The sequence below is a fragment of the Coffea arabica genome, chromosome 1e (genome assembly GCF_036785885.1).
Source record: "Coffea arabica cultivar ET-39 chromosome 1e, Coffea Arabica ET-39 HiFi, whole genome shotgun sequence".
Taxonomy (NCBI): domain Eukaryota; kingdom Viridiplantae; phylum Streptophyta; class Magnoliopsida; order Gentianales; family Rubiaceae; genus Coffea; species Coffea arabica.
Genome location: NC_092311.1, coordinates 14,688,636 through 14,712,474, shown reverse-complemented (window position 1 = coordinate 14,712,474; position 23,839 = coordinate 14,688,636). Strand labels below are relative to the sequence as shown.

General features: G+C 36.9%; 1 pseudogene; it reads right to left on the bottom strand.

The window, feature by feature from the left end:
* Positions 1–14,090: 14,090 nt before the first annotated feature.
* On the bottom strand, positions 14,091–14,581 carry LOC113701165 (histone H2B-like; annotated as a pseudogene).
* Between the last annotated feature and the right edge of the window lie 9,258 nt (positions 14,582–23,839).

The following is a 23,839-nucleotide window of genomic DNA, read 5'->3' as shown; positions in this document are numbered from 1 at the left end:
CAGCCCAGTTTCTATTTCAACCAGGTCAAAAATGCAATATACTACACCAGAACCGCAAAAACAGGTTCACAAACCGCATTCTGGTTCAAACATTATAAGTCAGGCTACCTAAGTCCAAATCAAGTGATTCCAAAGCCATCCGAAAGATAAGATACAAGGTTACAATTCCTCAGAAAACATCAACAACCAATTCCGAAGTATTCCCAACCAAAATAACCAATTACAGACGCAATTATCAAATTCGGGTAGAAACAGGGAAGCAGGGGTAATTCAGTCTTTTCACAAGCTACGTTGCTCCGATTGACCTGAAATTTTGTAGACATCTTTAAAATATCATTCCCTACAACTTTCATGTTTTGACCCAAGGCCAATTCGGTCCCTAACTATGAGGTACAGTGCTGGGCAGAATGTAAGAACGTGAAACCCTAGCTTTCCAAATTTCCTTCCAAAACAGAAATTTCCTGCAATTAACCACTTTTTCCACCTTCTAGCTTCCTTAAATATCATTTCCAATAATCATACATGACCACATAATAATAATCATATGAAAACAGAAAAATCACCAATAATTATAAAACTTCACCAATTCAACCAAAAATCAAGATATAATCCATAAAATTACATCTTAAACTACCACAAATCATGAATTAAACAACATTAGATGGAGGAGAGGGGTTCCTTCACTACTCACCTTAGCAACACAAGAGAGAGAGCAACTAATCACCTTAGCCTTCCAAACAACTCCACTAAACACCTCACAATCACTCACTTAAGGGTTTCTATGAACAAAAGCAAGATTAAATGGTTGAGTTATTGGATTTGAGCCAGAGTAGAGTTAGGAATTTGGAGAGCTTTTCTTTCTTTCTTCCTTGGAGAGAGATTCGGCCATAAGGATGAAGAAAATGATGAATTGTTGGTCAATTTTGGTTAATTGGTAAAGGTAAGTAAAATAGTCAAAGTCAAGAATAAACCATAAGGTGACACTTGTCACCCTTATTTAATGCAACTCTATCCTTTTGTCTCTCCAACTCTTATCTATCTAGGTAACTTCTAATTATCTCTTAACACCTGATAAATTAAATCCGGTATACACAACTTAACCTAATTGGCTGAATTTTACCGAACTTTCTGCACTAACGGGTCCCACATCCGGTATACGCTCTTAATTTCTCAAAAACTAACCGATACTAGAAAAATCATTTAAAAACTATATTTACTCATAAAATTTATTTTCACAATTTTTCGAATAAATAAAAGGTGGAAAAGCATGCAATTAAAAGAAAATAAAACCTAGAAATTAAGAAAATTACGGGTTCTCACAACATCACTTGAGTATGTAATGATAGAGGGGAGAAGCGATTTACTAAGAACTTTATAACTAGCTAGATCCTTAATTTAATCACAAGAAATGAAAGAAAAATATAATACAAAGCAGAAATCATTAGAATCAATCCAAAAAAACAAGAAAAGAAAATCTAGTGGATCCATATCCTATGCCCCCAAAGCGTCACGCGCCCTCTTCCGCAGACAACCCCAAACAAATAAATAAGTACTATGGACAAAGGAAAGTTGTAGCATAAAAAATGACTTAGCCTTCTTGTTTGATATGGTTATAGCATTAATTTGGGACATCAGGGTAGACTGGGCTCAAGTTTGTGTACATCGAGGGAGGGATGCCTTCAAAATTAATTGCATATTTTTTTTGTAAGTTGCAAACTCCGTATATGAGGGAGAAATGCTAGCCCTAATTTTATTAATCAAATAGAGGGAAAAAAAATAAGAAAGGGGGTATGTAGCTGATCTCCAGTACATAAGACTACGGTAAGGATTACTACTCCTTAATAGTAAAAGATCTTAACAGCAAAAAATTAATTTTAAATTTATATTGTTTCAATATTTAATACGAAATAAAGTCTTAGATGAACTTGTTTGTGTTCTTTCACACGCTACTAAATTAGTATTCTAACCCGTGTCATGTACAAGTTTACATCAAAAATAAAATTAATAATATGTTTTTATCTAATTATTTCAAAAAGCAAAGGCTTAAAAATTAAAACATTTTCATTTTATTGTAAATTTCATTTTTTTTGGCTAATCCCGTGCACGGGGGTGGGTGCCACCCCGATATTTATTCATGTACCACAAAGTTACATGAGGGGGACTAGGCTGGACCTCAACTTAGTAGTCTATCTAGATATTTTAATACTTCGCCTAGAAGGCATACCTAGTATGTCGATCCAGAATTCTCCCCCGCGCTAACTGAGGCAGCATGGAAGACTGCTCGTACACCCGAATTTGTTCTAGCGGGTGAGTGGCCCCATATTAGATAGTATGTCTGCCATGTTATTGGTTTCTCGGAAGCAGTGTGAGAACCTAGAGGGATCTGCTAGTAATTGCCAAATTTGATGTACTTCCCTGCGAATGTGCCAAGGGCAGAAGAGCGTCGCTGGAGAATTTCCATTGATACCAAGGAGTCAGATTGCAGTCGGACCCAGCTATACCGCTTTTGATAGCAGAGACGAAGGCCAATCAATATCGCTAAAGTTTCTGCACGTAAGCTAGTGCCCTGTCCCAAGAACGTGGAATAAGCCACTAACAAATGCCCATTAGCATCTCGTAGGATCCCTCCCGGAGATAGAAGCTTTGATTCCACGATAGAATCCTACCCATAATGGCTTGGCGCACCTCTCCATAGTATGAGGCTTTGCATCTCCCAAAGTAAAGCGGAAACCCCAAATACCCAGCTGGGAAGTGTTGCTGGTGGAATCCAGTAATGTGCTCAATCACCCTTTGCCTCAAATGGGACAAGGACGGATGTGCCAGATAGCCACTTTTTTGGACATTCAAGAGCTGTCCAGACAATTTTTGATACGAGTCTAACACCTTCATAATCTTCTTTAGGGGAGCTGTAGATTCGTTAGCAAAAATCAATATATCGTCTGCAAATGCCAAGTGGGTCAATTGAGGGCAGCCATTAGGAACTTTGAATCTCAAGAAACCTAGTTGTGACGCTAGATTGTTCAAACCTCTCGATAGAACCTTTGCCCCTATAACCAATAGTGCCAGTGACAGAGAGTCCCCCTGACGAAGGCCCCTGGTGGACTTGAAAAAATCATAAGGTGCTCCATTAACAATAATAGAGAACCAGACATTAAATACCAATCTCCATACCATATCTATGAATCTTTCCCCAAACCCAAACTTCTTGAGCACCTGGACAATAAAGAACCACAACACACGATCATATGCCTTGGACATGTATAGTTTTAGAAGTACATTCCCTCCTCTCGTCAGTTTCCCAATGCCTGAGCTATTTTCTTGGGCATGCAAGTAATTTTCAGCGATATTCCATCCCTTCACAAAACTATTATGTTGGGGTGAAATTATACTTGGCAGTAATAAGGCTAGCTGGTCCGCCAATATCCTTGACAATACCTTATTAAAAACATTGCACAGGCTAATACGGAAAAAGTAAGTAAAGTCTTGGGGGTTCGACACCTTTGGGATTAAAATAATGGAGGTGGAAGTAATAAAGTGCAGTAGCTCAACCCCACCAAAAAAACCCAATATTGCATTATACATACCCTGAGCCACAATCTCCCATGCAAAGGTGAAGAACTTACCCATAAAACCATCAAAACCCACCACGCTGTCACCATCTAGTTCAAAAACCACACGCTTTACTTCTTCCATGGAAGGTATAGCCTCCAAACCGTTGTTTTCCTCCTCCTCAACCATAGGTGGTATCAAGTGCAATAGTTCAAGAGACATGTTGACCGGCTCCAAGAACAGTTCCGTGAAGTAAGAACGGCTTCATTGGCAATACTATCATCCGTTTCCACCCAAGTGCCTGTTCCATCTCTAATCCTATGGATCAAGCATTGCACTCTTCTTTGTTTGACCACTGCGTGAAAAAAATTAGAGTCGCAATCCCCATGGCGCAACCATTTAACTCGCGCCTTTTGGCTCCAAAATTGCTCCTCAATTGCAAGCGTGTGATGAAGTTTTGCTTGAGCCTTATTAAGCTCTACTTGTGCCTCCTCCATGTCCTCAATCTCCATTCTTTCTTTTGCCCACAAGACTGATGATTCTGCCACTTGAACCGCTACAAAGACGTTCCAAAATTCCCACTTGTTCCACTCTTGAATTGCTCTCCTGGTTGCTAGTAACTTGGAACACAATATCCTCAATGGCGATCCACCCACCTCCAGTTGCCATGCAGCTTGAATTAGGTCCAAAAGCTAGGGTTTGAATTCCAAACGTTCAAGAATCTGAATGCATGCAGCTTGTTATCCAACCGAGACGAGAAGGAAATTTTTAACAGCGCATGATCCGAAGGGTGTCACGCATGTATTATTTTGAATAAGAGAAAAGTATAAAAAATAAACACAAGGATCGTCAAATATAAAATTGCGACTAATGTGTTGTTTTTGTCAAATAAGAGCATGAACTTAATGATGCAATTGGTTGAATATATTTTAGGTGTTACATGTGACACCTTAATATTTGTGTTGTCAAATAGTCCGTTGCTATGAACAAGAAGCTTAGCTGAAAAATGTGATTTTGATAGATTTTGATTCTTACAATAAAAGCAGAAAGTTTTTTTAAGTGATGAATAGATTAGATGTGAACGTAACAAAACTTTAATCAGATAAATGAATAGAATGCTTACACAAGTCGTGTGATTAGTTTGCCAATCTTTTTTGGAGGTGAGAACATTCTTCACAAATCAAAATGTTATTATTGGTGAATGTGCCAATTCTTTTGAATTTTTTGAGTTCAAATAACAAATCAAAATGCACAATCTTTGCATGAATTAATGTATTTATGCACCAATCTATTATTGTTGTCTTGTGTACTAAAGATGCATAAAAAGTATAAGTTAGCACTTAATTTCTATCATGGACACCATATGCAATAAGCAAAATTAATATAAATAATTTATACCTTCTTTTGCAAATCTAAGATACTATGCAGGACAGGAAAATATGAATTTATTATGCCTGTATTGACAATTGATATTTAGTTTACTACTTGAATCCTGTATTTCCATGGAAACATTGTATCTATTATGTGTGTATATACATACATACATGCATACATATATATACTAGGGGGGAGTGCCTGTGTGATAACCCCACCTCTCCCTAGAGCGTACCCTAGGATTTAGCAGACCGCCTGCTTAACTCTCGCCAGGACTCGTTTACATAACTTAAAAGATGAATTATAACTTCAAGAGTAAGAGCAGCAGCAGTTTCCAAACTTAAAATATATATACACTTAGTCATCTCAAACGTCCATACATACTCAAAATACAGCAAAAGATTCAATCTCTAGTTGAAATCCAAACCCTAGATGAGCACTAGTACTATTACAATTACAAAGCCAAAAGGTGTAGACAAAATCCAGCTTGCCCCAATTACACGCCCATGCTCGCATCTCCCGTAAGGAAAACAAAACTAATGGGATGAACCATAGCTCAGTGAGGTTCCAAAACAATTCATGCAAACAAAGAATCTGTGACAGCCCCACCTTCCTTTGGGGCGTACCGCAAGGGTTAGCGGACTGCTTGCCCAACTTTTGCCAGGACTAACTAAACCAAAATTTGCAAAAAGTACTAAAATGCAGTTCACTTCTGATCATCAACCCAGGACTATATACAATAGAGTTACTAATGATTCAAACTTAAAGTACAAACTAGAATTTTCAATCTTATACAAATACATGTAAGGTTTACTAATACAGAAGAGCTTAAACAAAATGCATAAAAGTTATAACTAGCTCAACTCTTCCCAAAAATCACGTTCCCAAAACTTAGCCCCTTGTAAGGAAAACAAAAGTGATAAAGTGAGCTTTCGCCCAATGAGGTACCACAGGTCATGCAATCGAAATCACATAGTTAGAACTTTAATCTATCAAATATAAGTATCAAGGAAAGGAATAAGTAAATACCACAACTAATACAACACGGTTCAAATAAAAGGATACAGATGACTCTCAAGAGCCAAATTCCCCAGTCGCATTAGTTTGATCCAAGCTCGTTGACCCTCCGTCAATGTTTAGAGATGCAAAAACATTGACCATAGATCTCCGCTTTACACCAATTTTCGTCCACCAAATATACCCCTTACTGGGTCCGAACACCAAATGGAAACAATGGTGGTAATACTTACCAATTATCAGAAGAATCCAATATTCAGTAAATCAGTGGCAGTTTTCCTCATGGCTCATCAATCTATCTCAACCAGCCCTTGTTGGCTTGATTCAATTAACTACCAACGAGGTTTGAGCTCAAATTCACAATAAAGTAGTCGGATATTGGGCTCCAAATGACATCCAAGTCATGCACAAGTAATAGATTTCAAATGAACAGTAGACCAATCAAACAGTCAAGTGGAATCGAGTGTGATAAAGTACTCACTCGTCCAATCCAGATTAAACCAAATCACAGTCATACAACTCATAAATTTTAGTCACAAATAATTGACTTTAAGCAACAAGTCATGCAAGTAGTACACTCACCGTTTTATGGTAGAGCAACTATGAGGACCCGAATTTTTAATTTCACTTACTTTTATTTATCTTACTGGCTTATTTAATTATTTATTTATTAGTTTGCTCAAATTAAGTTATTTCATCCATTTTCATTACAATTACATTGTACATTACCCCAAATTATATTTTAGAACATTTGTTTTAAAAGTTAATTTTTCTGCGGCTTAACTAGTGAGAATTAGTGAATACAAATTTTTTGAGGCAAAATTGGTTCGAGAGTGCAGTGGTCTTTGAGAATTAAGGATGATCAATAGTAGACTAAGAAAAGTTAATTGAGAAATTAGAGGTGAGTGAGTTGGTTTAAGCTCAATTAGGAGCACTAATGGCCCACTATTCATTAGTTGACTTTTTGCACCAAAGCACCTTTATGTCATTTCTTCCTTGTCATTCCATCACTTCACCAATAACCCACACAAACCCTTTCATCCTCTTTCCTCTTGGCCAGCCACCCTTCACCCTTCTCTTACCAAAATTTCAGCTAGCTTTTCTTCCACTTTTGCTCCAAAAACACACTCCAATTTTGCTCACTTCCCTGGAATATCACTCTAGTTTGAAGGGAGACTTGAAGGGGAAGGAAACTTGGTGGTTTAGAGCTTAAACACTAGTGGTTTGGTCTTCATCTCTTGGAAGTAAGGTAAAACTCCAAAGCTCTCATTTTTTTCCTCTAACTCACTACAAGAAATTTGGTCATCAGTGACAACTGATTATTATCACAGAAAATGTAAAAGTCGTCACTAACGTGTTTTACTGACAACATTTTAGTTGTCACAAAGTCGTCAGTGAATCTCTGTCGGTAAAGGTACACAGTCACAACATTAAATGTCGTCAGTAAATGTTATTCATTAGTGACAATATTTTTTTTCAATAATAAATACATATATAGTGACGACATTTCACCTTATCAATGATGCTCGTAGTAGTGTCGTCAGTAAAATCCTTTTCATAGTTGCCGTTGGTATTGATTGGTTACTCACAACTCTTTAGAGTCGTCACTAAAAATGGCTCTTTACTGACAACATTTATCATCACTATATACCTTTTTGTTATACACCCTATTTAGTGACAACTTTTTGTTGTTAGTGGAGAAATCTGATTAGTAACAATATATTGTCACTATGAAACCTGATACAAACGATTGTCCTAAAAGCAACCAATCCAACAATACATCAAATTAGAACCATATAAGGCCTGCTAATTAATATCTAAAAGCATCCATTATACTAAAAAGGAATCCAACAATTCATCAAATCAAAAGAACCATAAAAGGCCTGCTAATTAATAGCTAAAAGCATCCATTATGCTACAAAGGACCAAAATATAATGTTTAAGTTCAATGTCATCCTACAAATACTACAATAGAAGTGGTACTGTGTAACCCAAATTGTTCATGCAAAGTCAATCAAGTTTACAAAAAGCATCCGAGCCTCAAAAGTCATAAAAACTTCCAAAACACTTCACGAGCCAAAAAAGAAGCTTTATCTTCATCCTTCTTGAGTCCACTTAGTAGCTGTGAATTTTGCACAAAATCTGACATAGTAGCATTTGTCTGCATAAAGTAGTATAACAATAGTAAGTAACAAGCATTTTGAAAAGGAAAAAAATCTTAGATTTACTTATCACAAACTCAAATAATGAGTAGGAAATTATTAAGGAAAAGAATAAAGAAGGTGAAGAATTGTCATAACAAGAACAATATCCCAAATGAACTCAAAAGTTAGCTATTAAAGTATTAGTAATGTCAATAACTTATTTATATTCTATATGTTCTACTGAAGACAAAGGATTGTTACTTATAAAAATTAGCCATGGATAACATAAAACAATGATTCGCTGCAAATTGCTGTGCTACAATAACTTGATTAAGTTCATTCTTCAACCTGTAAAAAGTTATTTTAAATTAGCTTACTACCCAAAATTAAACCATCTATATAAATGCCCTCATTAAGTCAATTGGGCAGAAAATTATGTCCATGATTCATATTGCACTTGATTTGTACTATTACAAATCTACCTTATTAAAAGTATGATCAGAAAAAGGTTTTGCCATGCATTACGAGCATCAATTAGCAACTCTGGAGTACAAATCTACCTTATTAAGTTTTATTGCCATGCATTACGAGCATCAACTTTAGTCAAGTTGTCAATAAAACTTATCAGTGATGACTTTAATGTGTCGTCGAAAAATTTCTTGAGTATAGGATTTTCTCTACAGTTCTTGAGTCAATTAGCAACTCTGGCTGCTGATCTTTCAAAAATCTAAAATGAGCAACATATCTGCAGTGAAGTACTTCAATTATTAGTAGGTGATAATAAAAACTTGAGACAAGAAAGAGAACTTAGAAATTTGCAAGAAAATAAGCTGAATCATTTCTTTTATGTATCGTCTAGACAGTGACTGAACAAGAGCAAAGTAAGAGATAAAGCACTTGAAACTTTAGAACTCAAGAAAGCTTCAGATTGGCTTCAAAAACTCACTAATTTCAAAGACTGGACACACATGCTCGGAGTACAAGTACTACTAAAATGAAAATGTATTATCAAGTAATAACAATCAAATGTAAAGACAAAAAATTTATGTATGAATGATTACAATCATATCCAAGTACCGGTGTAGTAATCATAATGAAATGAGTAACATAGCAAGTATAGCAGATAAGTTCCATAACATTATAAAGCTCAGAAACAAGTGCAATAGAAATGAAAAGAGCATGATAATCAACTGCTTTGAACCTCTAATTTAGCTTTGATTGAAAAACGTATTCAGCACACCATGCTAAAACACTTGAGTAAAACAAAAGCAAGAATTTTATCATCCTTATGAAATTAAAGCTGTCAAACCATACAACTAAATTAAATTAATGCACAAAATCAACCATGGAACTGCAACCCATTAAAAAAATGCTACTGTAAATAAATACTTACAGTGTCATAATCCATTAAGATAATACAAACTTTCACCACAATATATCCACATATTATAACTATAGACAATTCGCCTACACAGTAATCAGCCATGACATCTAATTAGAAGAATACAGACCAGTCAATTTATGGTATTCTTTTATGCAAAATTTGTTTTCACCCATGTGACAACCACTTTGAAATTTCATAAGAATAAAATCTGGAAAGTCACATGAATACATTGCCCGTGTAACTAAAACTCGTGCAACCAAAGCCCACAAATCAAACAGAGTTCATAGATCATATTACAAACTTTTGAGATGATGTCCGTGTTTATTCCCTACTTATCACTAAGTTCAACTTATATCCTAGCATGAAAGCTTAGTACACACTTTTATAGCAAGACAATTACATAATTCAGGTTTAAACACAAAGACTAGTCCAACTAGTTATGTTAAGAAAAGTATCCAAATCTGAGTTTTTTTTAAATCTCCCTTTTGACATTCAACTGGCTACTGTAATCAGTGCAACAAAAAGCTGATTGAAACTCGTCAATCACTAGTCCAGAGCACATAGGCATCAAAACTTCTCAGAAGCAGAGCAAACTACACAAGCTCGACAGCTTCACTACTTTATCTTCTATGGCAAACTCTCCTTTCATTTAACGTCAACAGTGGAAAATGCGGGCCAGATGCAAATCTCTAAAAGATTCTAGATAACATAGGAAGACATACAATTGTGAGTCTGTGATGCAATAGTAAAGAAAAAGTAAACAAGGAGCCACTGAATATTGGAAGTGAAAGAAGAAAACTTCAGAATGAACAAGCCAATTGTCAGGACTAAGCGTTCGATAAACATAACTTGAAGTAATTCTCCATGCATCAAATTATTTCCACAAAGAAAAAAGAAGCATACACATTATTTCCACAAAGAAAAAAGAAGCATTAAGTTTTCATTTCCTGAATCAACCTTACAGAAAATGCCTTCCAATCCAAATCTGAGTATTTAGTGTTATTGTATGAGACAACTTGATGTACACATAACACCTGGAATATACAATCTATACCCAGATTAGAAAAGGGAACTTTTCCCACAAGTCATTACTTCACCAGAAACACCAAGGAACCATATATGAACACAGGAAAGAACTCTATTTTACTAACACAAACAATTAAAGAACATTACTTTAGCATTTACCAATAATTAAGAATGCTATGAGATGTAGTTACACAAAAACAGATTGAGCTAAGATGCTAGAAGTAGAACAGATTCATTGTACCAAACAAAGAAGAAAAGTAAATCCAAACTACAATCAAAAATGAAAAGAAAAAATTCCCTTCAATTAACCAAAAATAGTCCCATAGTTATCACTCCGGGCAAAGCACAAAAGAGACGGGAAGAAGAAATAGAAGTGATTACCCTCTTGGAAACAGAACGAATGTTTCGTGTTGCAACCTTGGAGAAAATTGAAGTGCGCAGTTCTGGAAGAAAAATCATTCAGCCAGAGCAATAAATATTTTGAGGTAAATGAGTATGCTATTATGCCTCATCTAAAGCTTGTCTAATTGCCTCATCTAATTTGGTCATTATTATTCAATTCTCCCCCTAACAAGTCCAGCTGTAGCTGATTTTGTACAAAAAATCTTTGGGAAGTAGCAAGTCTGTGACGGCCCCACCTCCCCCTAAGGCGAACCAGAGGGTTCGGCGGGTCGCCTGCCCAGCTCTCGCCGGGACTCAGTCGTTCACTACATTCCTCAAACAGATTACAATATAAATCTCAAATATACATCACATGGTCCACAAATATACATCCAAGTCTCCAATAATTACATGTCACAAATGCAGCGGAAACTAATCCCAACTATACATAAAATGATTCCAAAACCAAAACTATACAAGATATAGGCCATCCAGTCACGTGACTAAGTACTACCAGCCTTCCTTCGCCACGAGCCCTGTGGAGGGGAATAAAAATATTTTTGGGGTAAGCTAAAAACTCAGCGAGTAACCGGTAAAATCAGTAATCAAATCGGTTTAACAATAGTTCATTTCAATGATGTCATAAATCAAATGATAAGTCCAGAAACAATTACGACATTTACAAAACATTAAATATGGGGTATCAAGAATTCAAGAAACATTTACAATGGAAAGCGATAGTAACATTCATTAAAAGGATACGGGTGGCTCCCAAGCCAATTCTTTTGTCGAGTTTGATCACTGGTTGACCCTTAAGATCCTGAGCTACACAGCTCACTTCTCTTGCCCGAGTCACGAGCAATAAATGCTCTAATTCAAGCAATAAATGCTCTGGTTCAAGCAATAAATGCTCTCAAGCAATAAATGCTCTGGTTCAAGCAATAAATGCTCTGGTTCAAGCAATAAGTGCTCTGGTTCAAGCAATAAATGCTCTGGTTCAAGCAATAAATGCTCTGCAAATATTCACAAGCCATGAATTCTCTATAACAAATCATAAAAATCATATTTCACAGGTATTAATAGCAACTAATGGGGTTTAGATCGAGTGCGATAAAGTACACCCTCACCTAAGTGCCCATTCATAGTAAACTCATTTTTGTATTGAGTTACACAGAAATCCTGATCACTCATATACAAGCACGCATGATATGCAAGAAAACGGTTCAAAAGTAACTTTGGAAACAGGTCAAAAGTAAATAAGACAAGAAAACAGTTCAAAAGTAACTTTGGAAACAGTTCAAAAGTAAATAATGCAGGAAACGGTTCATAATTAACTTTGGAAATAGTTTGAAGTCACTCACCTCCATGGCTCAGAAACCATCCATCATATATCATTGCCTTGCTCAAAGCCAAGTCTTAGATCACAAACTCAAGGCAAACAAGTCCTTTAAAAGTTCGGACAGCACTTCCCCTAAATTTGTTAACTTTTCCAGCCATCATGGCTTCATTATTTCCTCATTCCAACCCAAAGGTACACACACAACAACAAGTTCATCCAATAGCCATTCAACAAGTTCCAAGTAGTACTAGTACAAGTCAAGCTAGGGAAAAGTCCGGAAATGAAAGTTAAGCTCAAAACCAGAAAAATAGTTTTGACGTCATTTTGCGGTAATGGCACCAAAGGCACTACGATTCTCGGATGAAGGTGCAAGATACACCGTTTTGAAGCTAAGAGATATGGCTATAATATTGTAGAAGGTCACTCAACCCAGTTTCGAGTGTAAACTGGTCAAAAATGCAAGATACTTCATCAACAACGTAAAACAGATTCACCAAAACGCATTCTAGCGGAAACATCATAACTCAGGCTCTACAAGTAAAAATCCAGAAATTCCAAAACCAGCTGAAAGCTAAGAAACAGGGTTACATTTCATCAGAAGACTTCAACAACCAATTCGGAAGAAATCCTGACCAAAACAACCAATTACAGGCGCAATGCTTACATTCGGGTAAAACCAGAACAGCAATAGTAATTTCGACTTTTCTCACTCTACACTACTCCGATTGACCTGAAATTTTGTAGGCACCTTTAAAATGTCATTCCCTACAACTTTCATGTTTTAAGACAAGGCCAATTCGGCCTCTATATAGGACCTAAAAATTCGGACAGAATGAAGAACATTGAAACCTAGTTTTCCACTTTTCCTTCCAAAACAGAAATTGATTGCAATTGTCCACTTTTTCCACCTTCTAGAATCATTATATACCATTTCCAATCATCATACATGACCCCATAATCATATCCATGTGAAAACAGAAAAATCCCCAATAATTATAAAACTTCACCAATTCAACCAAAATCAAGATATAATCCATAAAAGTGCATCTTATACCACCTCCAATCATGATTTAAGCATCAATTAAGGGAGGAGAGTGGTTCTTCACAACTCACCTTAGCAATACAAGAGATAGAGCAACTAGTCACCTTAGCTTTCCAAACAACTCCACAAAACACCTCAAGACCACTTAGCAAAGAGATTTTATGGAATGATTTGGAGTTTTATTGGTTGGATTTGAAGATTGAGCAAGAAATAGAAGGAAGAAATTGAGAGCTTTTCTTTCTTTCTTGAGCAAGAACATTCGGCCAAGAAGCTTACAAAATGAAGCTTATTTTGATCAATTTTTGGTATTTATTTGGTAAAGGTAAAGGTAAAGTCAAATGGTCAAAGTCCAAGATTAAATCACAAGGTGACACTTGTCACCTTTTGGTTCAAAACTTATCTTTTTTGTCTCTCCAATACAAATATCTTAACACCTTGTAAAATAATATCACTTAATACAAAATTCCAACAAGTTGTCAAAAAAATATAATGCATTTACCGCACTAGCGGGTCCCACGTTCAAAATACGCTTTTAATTTCTCAAAAACTAACCGATACTAGAAAAATCATTTTAAAACTATTTTTTCTCATAAACTTTATCTGGGGAATTTTTCTAATAAAGAAAATGTAGAAAAGGCGGGCGATTAAATAAAATAAACTCTAGAAAATTAGAAAATTTTCGGGTTCTCACACTCATACTTTTCGGGGCGTCACAAAGTCCTTCCCAAGTGGGCCTAGAAGTAGAGGATACAATTAATCTAGGGGATTCACGATAACTAGGTAAAAAATTTTCCCTAAAAATCAACCGAAAGAACTAACCCTAGAAATCAACCGTTTTCTCTTCAATTTCCTCAAGAGCTAGTGAATTTGGTAACAGCCTTGGTGCCTTCGGAGACGGCGTGCTTGGCCAATTCACCGGGAAGTACAAGTCTCACAGTAGTCTGAATCTCCCTCGACGTAATCGTCGGCTTCTTATTGTACCTGGCGAGCCTGGAAGCCTCCTGAGCCAATTTCTCGAAAATATTGTTGATGAAGCTGTTCATGATACCCATGGCATTGCTGGAGATCCCGATGTCGGGATGGACTTGTTTCAGCACCTTGAAGATGTAGATCTTGTAGGTCTCGCTGCTCTCTTGACTCTCTTCTTCTTTTTGTCGCCGGCAGTGGCTCCGCCTTCCTTCGGGAGTTTCTTCCTGGCCTTTGGCTTCTTCTCTGCCGGAGCATTCTCGGCTGCTGGGGCTTTCTCGGCCGCGAGCTTCTTCTCAGCTGGCTTCTTCTCCGCCTTTGGTGCCATCGCTGCTTTTGAAGCTGAAATTAGAGAGACTTTGACGGGAAGGATAAAAAACGGGCTTCGATTTAAAGACTGGAGAGGGGAGATGTCTGACAGAGAGTTCAACACTTAGAAAAGTTATTATTTTGCATCTACGTAGTACAAGAGACTTGGGCAATTTTGCGCCTCTTTTTTTGCCTTGAATTTTAAAATTGCGCCACTTTGTTTTTGTCTTGAATTTTAACTAGATTTGGACATCATAATTCCCCCCCTTTTTCACAAGAAAAATTGGTGCAATTTTGTCTTTTATAATTGTATTTGAAATATAGATTTCATTTTTATTCATTATTTTTGTGTCACAATTTTAAAAATTTTAGTATGAGTGGCAAAATTTTTTAAATTCATATAAATGGAAAAGCATTTTAATAAAATTTAACTAGTTCTTATAAGTGCTAAAACTTTATATCAATTATAACTACTATTTATAAAACTTCACTATTAATCCATTATCTTCAAATAAGAAAAAAATGCACAATTCAACTAATACATAAAGTGTATTAGTTAATTAACTATGGAGTTTATGATTTATCCACTTCGATAACCGATTCAATTTGAAAACTCTTATTTAAATTCATATCAAATTAACTAATAATCATTCTAAGTTAAGTAATCACAAGTTTATTTACACTAATGAATTTTTTATTTTTTAATTATTTTTTATTCTAATGAAGTTATTACATATACAAGAAAATTAAACTAATAAGAAGGCTCGTAAGTATACAACAACTAAAAATCATTAGAGAACACATAATGATTACAAAAAATTAAGAGTAATAGTTGCAAAAAACAATAAATATTTAAAATCAAACAGTGATAAAACTAGTTGTCACTAACAGCTATATAATGTTATCAGTGACAACAATAGCAAAGTTGTCAAAGAAAGGTGCTATTATTACTGACGACTTTTAGAAAGTTGTCACTATTGCAGTTCCCGCTCTCTTCATGACTCCTGGCGGGAATCGAATTGTGACAACAATGCAAGTTCGTCACTGATGTGTTGGCTTCCTTGACTCGATTGTGACAACTTGCCGTATTGTGGTTAAAGGACCCCATTTTGTGACGATTTTTTTTCATCACTGAGAAATATTGTCACTAATGGCCAAATTTCTTGTAGTGACTTATGGTTAGTTTAGTTAGTTTTAACTAGTTAAACATTGGGTTGTTGATGGGTTCTAAGAACCTTGACACTAGGTAGATGCCTTGAGGTGGCTTTTAGGTAGTGGCCTTGAGGAATTGCTTATTTGATTGCTATTTTTGTGAATGAAATCTTGGTTTTGGTAGTGAGAGTTGAAAAGAAAAGTTGAAGAGAGAAAGGAGCATTCTGTCCGAAATTTCTGCTGGTTATTTCCTTCATGTTAATTTCAAATTTTGTCGTTATTTTGGTGCCAAAATGCTTGTTATATGTTGGTGTTTATGTGTATCAATTACCTCCTTAAAAGCATTTCAATTGGTTGAGTCAAAGTTGGGTTAAAGTAAGGAAGAAAATCTGAAAAATTGCTGACCAAGTTACCAAACCAGTGTGTAAGTTGCAGCCCATAACGTGTCGTCCAGGAGTCAAAATCAAGTGCAGTTTGTGTCACATGAAACTAGACTCCGAGGGCTTTCCAACGGTATAAAATGAACCTTCTAGTTCATTTTCTATGAGCCGTAGTGAAACGGCAAAATTGACTGGTTTTCCTCATTGTGTCTATCCGAGAAACAAGTGTAGCTGCAGTTTGTAGCTCGTTTTTACTTATCTTACCAAACGAATTTTAAGACAGTTCCTTTTAGTGATTTTTAGCATTTTAAATCTATTTTTCAACGCCACAAACCACGCTAAATTTTGAGTTGTGTAACTTTAGTTATGATAAGATTTTGAAACTGTGTCAAGTGCTCCAAAACTGGAAATTTCGTGAAACAGGTTCCAAAAATCAGCTTTCCTAAAACTTTTGTATCTTGGTGTAGAAAGGTCCAAATTGAGTACCATTTATTGCATTTAAAACTAGACTTAGAGTTATTTCAGTGGTAAAAATTTCAAGGACTGATTCTATTTCTATGAATTTTGCCAATTTTCCAAACTTTACTGAAATTGCAAGCCTGTTTGGCTCTGTTCTGTCTAGAACAGTGAATTTGAGCTCAAATTTGAATGATTTCAGATTTGAATCTGGGAAAAGTGTCTTCTAGAGAAATTTAGTACATTGAATCTAGTTTCCAATGGTATAAAGTTTCCAATTTTTGGACTTACAGAACCCAAGTTATGATTTTTCCAAATGGTGTTGCACAAAGCTGGAATTTTCTGGTTTCAAGCAAAATGCTCATTTAAGAACTTTTAACTTTCCTTTGAGATTGTTAGTTCGTTTGGATTTCATGGTTGGATACAAGGTCTCTTTGAACATTAGACCTTCATTTTGAATCTTGGTTTCGAAAGGATTAAACCTCTTTTGATGCGTTTCTTGGTTGCCTAACTTTCCTTGTTAATTGCACCTCATTTCATACTTGAGAAATGGATTTTAACCCCTAGTCTTATGCCCTTGATTTTCATGAGATTAGACTCTAAAAATGGAGCATTTTAACTAGAGTAATTCTTGGAGAATTTCACTAGTTTTAAACTCGAAACTTGGATCCTTTGGCTTTGACATATACTATGGAAATAAGTGGAGTTTTGATGCATTTTAACTCTATTAGTTTAGAAACTGTGAACTCTCCTTATATTCTAAAGTTTGGGCATAGCCACAAGAAGTTTTGAGAGATGAACCCTTTTCTCGATTTTTGTGCCGAAAGTAAATATGGTACTTTCTTTTGGAACTAAGAGTTCTTGCCAAGACTTGAATCGAAAACAACCCTTGAGTTCTCTGAGTATTATTTCAATGATTTAGTGAGAAAAACTCCTTTAATTTGACTCTAACTTGTAACTTTGAGAGTGGGTAGCAAGAAAATATTTTTCTTTTAACCTTGGTCGAGTACCTAGATAATCGTGATTGTACATGTCTCAAGTGGTCACGAGAATGCCGAGGAACTTGTCTGATCTCTCGCTTTGCTCTTGTTTTGCTCTTGGCTCTTGGTGAGTGTCAAGTGCATGTTCAATATTAATATGATTGAAATGATATTTGTACAAGTGCTATATGCTATGTGAACTTGCCGAGGCAAGGGTGTACTTTACCGCCCTCGTTCTCTCTCTCTCTTGATTGAATGATACTTGTTAAATGAATGTATATGACTTGCACTTGTATTCGAACATGTTTTTACTCGTGAGCACTGAGCAGCAGCATGTACCACACCCTATTCAGGTGGGAGGTGTCTCACATACCCGACTCAGTGCTATGATTGATTATCTGAGCGGCAGCATGTACCACACCCTATTCGGGTGGGAGGTGCCTCTCATACTGACTCAGAGCCATGAACAATTCTAAGTCGATTGGAGTGTTGTCTCATCGACCAATTATAATTATGGGGACACCCTAACCCATTAGCTAAACTTGTAATTAGAGCCGACAAGGGCTTGGTTGAGAAGCTTGGTGAACCTTGGGAAATGATATAGCTTGATCTTTTGAGATCTCGCTTGGCATACTCGAATAATATCGCCACTACATGAATGTTTGGTTTCGAATTCGAGTGGGTCTTATGTTGGATTAAGGTAGTAAGTCGAGCACTACGGTCGTGTTACGACTTGAGTTGACGGAGAGTCAACCCCAAATGACTTAAATCGGTTGAGATATGGAAATAGCTCCTGAGAGCTACTGTATCCTTCCATAAGTGTTATTTCCTACTTGTGCACTTAAATGAAAGTTCATGTTTAAAGTTGTTTTCAAGCATGTTATTTGATTGGATTGTGCTACTTGCTTGCTTGCTTAAGTTTTCTTAGCCTCACTGAGCGTTAGCTCATCCCTTTAAGTCCGTTTTCCTTAATAGGCTTTGGAGGTAGAAGTTGGAAGTTCTAGACTAGCGACTTTTGGTGGAAGTTAGTATACTTTTGTATGTTATTGGAGACCATTAAAGTGTAAATTTTGTTATACTTGGGATTTGTTGTTTGTAATCATAAATGGTTTACTTGGAAGTTTTGAGCTTGTATGTTCGAAATACTTATTAATTAAGTCGATGGTTAATTATGATCCTTTATTAAGCTTGAACGAGCGCACGAGTCCTGACGAGAGTTGGGCAGGCATCCCGCTGATACCCTAAGGTTCACCTTAGGGAGAGGTGGTGTGAGGACCCCAAAAATTTTCTTATTTTTATCGAATATTATTAGTTTATTTAAATATTTATTCACCCATTTTCTCCGAATAATTTGTTCCAACCATTTTAAGTCCATTCGTAAGGAACAATGTCTCTCTTATATTCTTAAAATGTCCCGTTAGCAAATTTAATTTTTCGGAAGTTCGTTTAAGTGAAGAATAACGAGTATACGTGTTTCGAGGCGATATTTTAACCGAGAGTACAATTATTTTGGAGAATTAAGAATGATCACTAGTAGATTGAGAAAAGTTAATTGAGGAAGTAGAGGTGAATGAGTTCTAATTAAGTTACCCCGTGTTCGCGTCGAAAGTTTTCGAAAATCACATCGCGCGGCAAATTGGAGACTTGAGGAATCAATGTATGAGTACTCATGGTTTATTTCTAAGATAACTATTTTTATGATTAATTACCCTAATATTAGTTAATTCTATTATCGTTACAAGAATTTCTTTTAAGTTTCACTTTACTGCGCGCGAATCGGAAATTTGTGTAAATCGAGCCGGAGCGGCTAAGTGGAGATTTAAGAAACTTAATCTAGACTACTAAGAGTGAATAATTATAATGTTTAAGGAAGTGCATTAGAGGTTTAATGCACAAGTGAAACAAACCTGAGAGGAAACGGGCACGAAACGCGCGCGTATGCGCACTATTGGAGAGTTGACTTTTGCGCACAAAAGCCACCAACCACCAAGCTTCTCCAAGAAGCTTCCCATATCAGATTTTCACTCCCTCTCACTCTCTCAAAGCAGCCGGCCACCCCAAGGAGAAGAAGAACCAAAAACCTTCATCATCTCACTTCAATTTCTTGCACCATTTCACTTCAAATTTACCGTACAAACTCAAAACAACTTGAAGACTATCTTGGGCTAGGAAGAGGGCTTCATTCCACGGTTTCTTGGAGCTTCAAGGTGACCAAAATTTCTGACTTTCAACAGCCAAGAGGTAGTGAATGATCTAACCTTCTAAACTTGATTTTTGTAAGTTAGATTACACTTAGAAGCTTGTAGCTTCATGTGGGTAACTTTGGTTGGTTGAAAATCATGTGAGTGGGCTCTATGAAATCTCACAATGAATATATTGGACTGATATGATGATTAAGTGTTAAACTACTATTGATTAAGTGTTGTTTATGTTATTTATGTTATTTATGTTGATTAAGTGTTAAACTAGTGGATATAAGTTGAAAAAGTAGAAGGAAAACAAAAGGAAACCAAAGGGAGGAAAGAGCTGATTCTACCCTATTGTTGCAGAGGTCTTGGTTCGATTTTTTTGTGGTTAAATTGTCTTGATTTTGGTGTAGATATGTTGTATAGGTTGTGTGGAAAGTTTTCACCAAAAATCACTTGATTTGATTGGGTAAAATTTGCATTTTCGAAAATCCTTCAAACCTGGAAAACGTGTACAGAGGTACTCTGGCAGCGAACTTTGAACAAACATAACTCTTTGATCCGACGTCGAAATCGAGTGCCGCTTGTGGCATTTGAAACTAGATGCTTTTAGTTTTCTAACAGTATAAAATACATCCTCTGATTCAACTTGAGTGAGCTGTACTAGTTCTTCAAAGTTACCTGTCCTGTTTTGTTACTCTGCTAGAGAGTCAATGAGGTGCTGGGATTTGTTGCTTGAATTCGAGCTAGCTATGGTCTAAATTTCAGAACGATTTCTTCTGAGAAATTGTAGCTCTATGGATTTAGTTTCCAATACCACTAACCGTGCCCAATGCCAAGTTCAATTGACTGAGTTATGGCCAAATTACAGACCTGCACCAGAGATAGAAAGCCCTAATTTTGGGCTAGCCGATGGCTTAGCTCGAATTGGGACTTTTTATTTTGAAAATTTTGGTGTTAATCACCTACCAAATATATCTTGGATGTTTATTAGACCTTTTATTCATAAATTAACCATGTTTGAGATGACTTCATTGGACAAATGTTTGAAAACGAAAAACGGAAGCTTGAAGACAGATTTGTCTTCGGATTCCCTTAAACTTTGGTAGTTTAGTTAACTACCTTCCCTTGTGAATTTTCAAGTGAAATTTGACAGAGGAGTAGCCCTTATATGGTAGTGTAATCATACCAAATTTGGTGCCATTCCAAGTCTATTTCGATGCCCAACTGAAGTCCCAAAATTCATGTTTCAAATCTGGAAAATTTCCCAATGGTCTTCATTTTGAACCAACTTTGAGCTGCTATATCTTGGTGCTCAAAACTCTGATTCATGTTCTATTTGTTGTATTTTAAACCTTGATTGTAACTCTAATCGAGTTTCAAAATTGAGAGGCTAGTTCACATTCTATGAATTTTACCGAATTTTCAAAATTTGCCAAAAACCAACCCCGAATCTGTTTTGGGAGTACAAGTCAGCAACTTCAAGCCAAACTTTGAGTGTCTTTCACTTAGAATCATGGAAAAGTGTCTTCTAGGAACTTTTACTACTTCAGAACTAGTTTCCAACGGTACCAAGTTTTTTGATTTTGGACCTACGAAGAGTGAGATATGATTTTTCAAAGAATGCACCTCAAATCTGAAATTTTCAAACTTGATGGGAATTGAGTTTTGGACACTCTTCCCTATCCTCCAATACTAATTGACCATTTTGGACTTGTCTTCATGAAGGAAATTAGTTTTTCCTTGTGTTATTAAACACCACTTTCGAACCTTGAATTTTGAGCAATTAAGGCTTATTTTCATGATATTCTCTAAGATTGTACAAGTGTGCAATCTTCTTTGATAATTGGGGTTTCTAAGTGATAGTGTGTAATAGATAACTATTGTTTGCTCAGGCATTCAAGGGGACCTTCGAGAGGACCTCACAATGGACGCTTAAGTACTTGAATTGTGCAACACACCCTCTTATTTTGATGGGTGAGTATCAAGTATATGTGAACTTGTTACGTGCTTAATTGTTATTAGAAATTAGAGATTTTGAAAATGTTGAGTAGAGTGTGTACTTTACCGCACTCATTCTCATTTGAATGAATAATGATTGAATTGATTGAAATAAAATGAATGGATTGAAATGTATTGAATGGATTGAATGAAATGAAATGGTATGCTATGGCTGCATACGTCACTGGAGTGAATCTCCTCGACTCATAAATGTTAAATGGGGGACGCCCAAACTCATAGGCCGACCTTGGACTCGAGCCTGCATGGGTTTGGTTGGGAATCTTGGTGAGCCATGGGAATGAAATGATAAGCTTGATCTATTGGAGAGATCTTGCTTGACCTACTCGTGCAGTAGTGCCTTTAACGCAGTTCGGGCCCGGTGGGGGGTTGTAAGGTGGAAGGACCTGTGAAGTAAAGTGGAGTTCTACGGACTTAAAAAATACCGACCTGGGTGACGAAGTGTCATCGTGGGAAGGTATTCAATCGAAGTTGGCAAAACAAGTGGAAATTAGCTCCTGAGAGCTACCATATCCTTGAATTGTTTCTGTTTAAATTTCACTTGAATTGTTAATTACTCGAACATTATTGTTTTACCTGTTGGATGGGATTGCTACTTGGACAACGTGCTTACATATGTGTTCTTGGCCTCACGAGCAATCGCTCACCCCGTAGATTTGTTTTCCTTAACAGGAACGGACTTGGAGTGAAACTCGAAGAAACCATTGGGATGTACTTTTGTGTTAGGGTTTCAAATGTAATCGAGTAGACATCTTCTGGTAGCGGTATATTTTGGGAAATTAATGTATTTTGAAGTTGTGATGTAAGATTGAATATTTATATATAGAAGCATCTGCATTTTCTTACTTTGTCTTGTCGTTCTAGTTATCATTGTATTAAGTTTGAACGAGAATTGTACCGAGTCCTGGCTAGAGTTGGGCAGGCATCCCGCCGATACCCTTTGGTTCGCTTTAGGGAGAAGTGGGGGCGTCACAGGTGGGGGCGTCATAGTTGGTATCAGAGTGCTAGGTTTGAAATACCTGGAATAGTATTTGGAGTTCTAGTCGTGAACTTTTGATCATAGAAATCCGTGATAGACCTTAAGTTAAATTTTTGAATGGCATCAGTGATTATAAGAACATAATCTTTAGTTTTGCGGGTTATTTGTAGGATATGGATAGTAGCAGTGATGATGATAGGATTAAGGGACCTCACCCAGTGATTCCATTCCGGATGCTTAGAGGCGGACTCCTCATTCGGTACTCACCCGTTAGGTGGGTTAGGACGTACCCTTGTCGAGAGAGATTCTCCTACCCTAACAGCGTGGTGTTAGGGGTAGTCGAGGAGCGGAGACAGTTGACCAGTGACCTCAGGATAGCACGAGCTAAGAGAGAGGAGATGGTGGCCACTATGGAGGCCCAGGCTGCCCGGATCCAGGAGTTAGAGGCTAGGGTACTTGAGGAGCGTCAGAGGTCTGACGCCTCCCATGCTCAGTTTCAGGAGACCGAGGGGCGCCTCATCCGGATTGTTGAGGAGGAAGGGAACCGCGTAGATGGTATTATGGCTGAGTGTGTGATTATGGCCGACCGTCTAGAGGAGGCTTTGCTTGGAGATGAACCTGGGGAGGCTGCTCCTGTTGCTGAGGTGGAGATGGAGCCGATGGAGAAGGATCCCGAGGAGGACCCTTCTGAGGTTGTAGGATCGACTAGTTCGATTCACTTACCTTAGTGATCTCCCGACCTTTTTACTTTTGCTCAAGACTTAGAAGGGGTAATCCTCGCCTTGAGGCTTTTTGTGTTTTGTTCCATGTACCCCTATATTTTGAGGCACTTGGATGCCTATGTCTTGTATTTGATATTATTGACTCATTGTATACACTCTTGACATGTGACATGACTTTTAGTTATGTAAATATCTATACTTTGATTTTAAAGTGTCCTTGCAACTTGTACATGTTTTCAAATCTCTATGCTTATTTTTTCTCTTTTAATTATGCATTTAGAATCTTGCTATATGGATTGGCGAGGACGTGAACGGGGTCGTGGGCATGGGTTTCAGCAACCCCGTACTCCTGAGAGAGATGAGGGATCTGCAACTGGTCCGAACCGAAACCCTAGGAATGAAGGGGGTGATCAAGTGGGTATGGTCCTTAATCG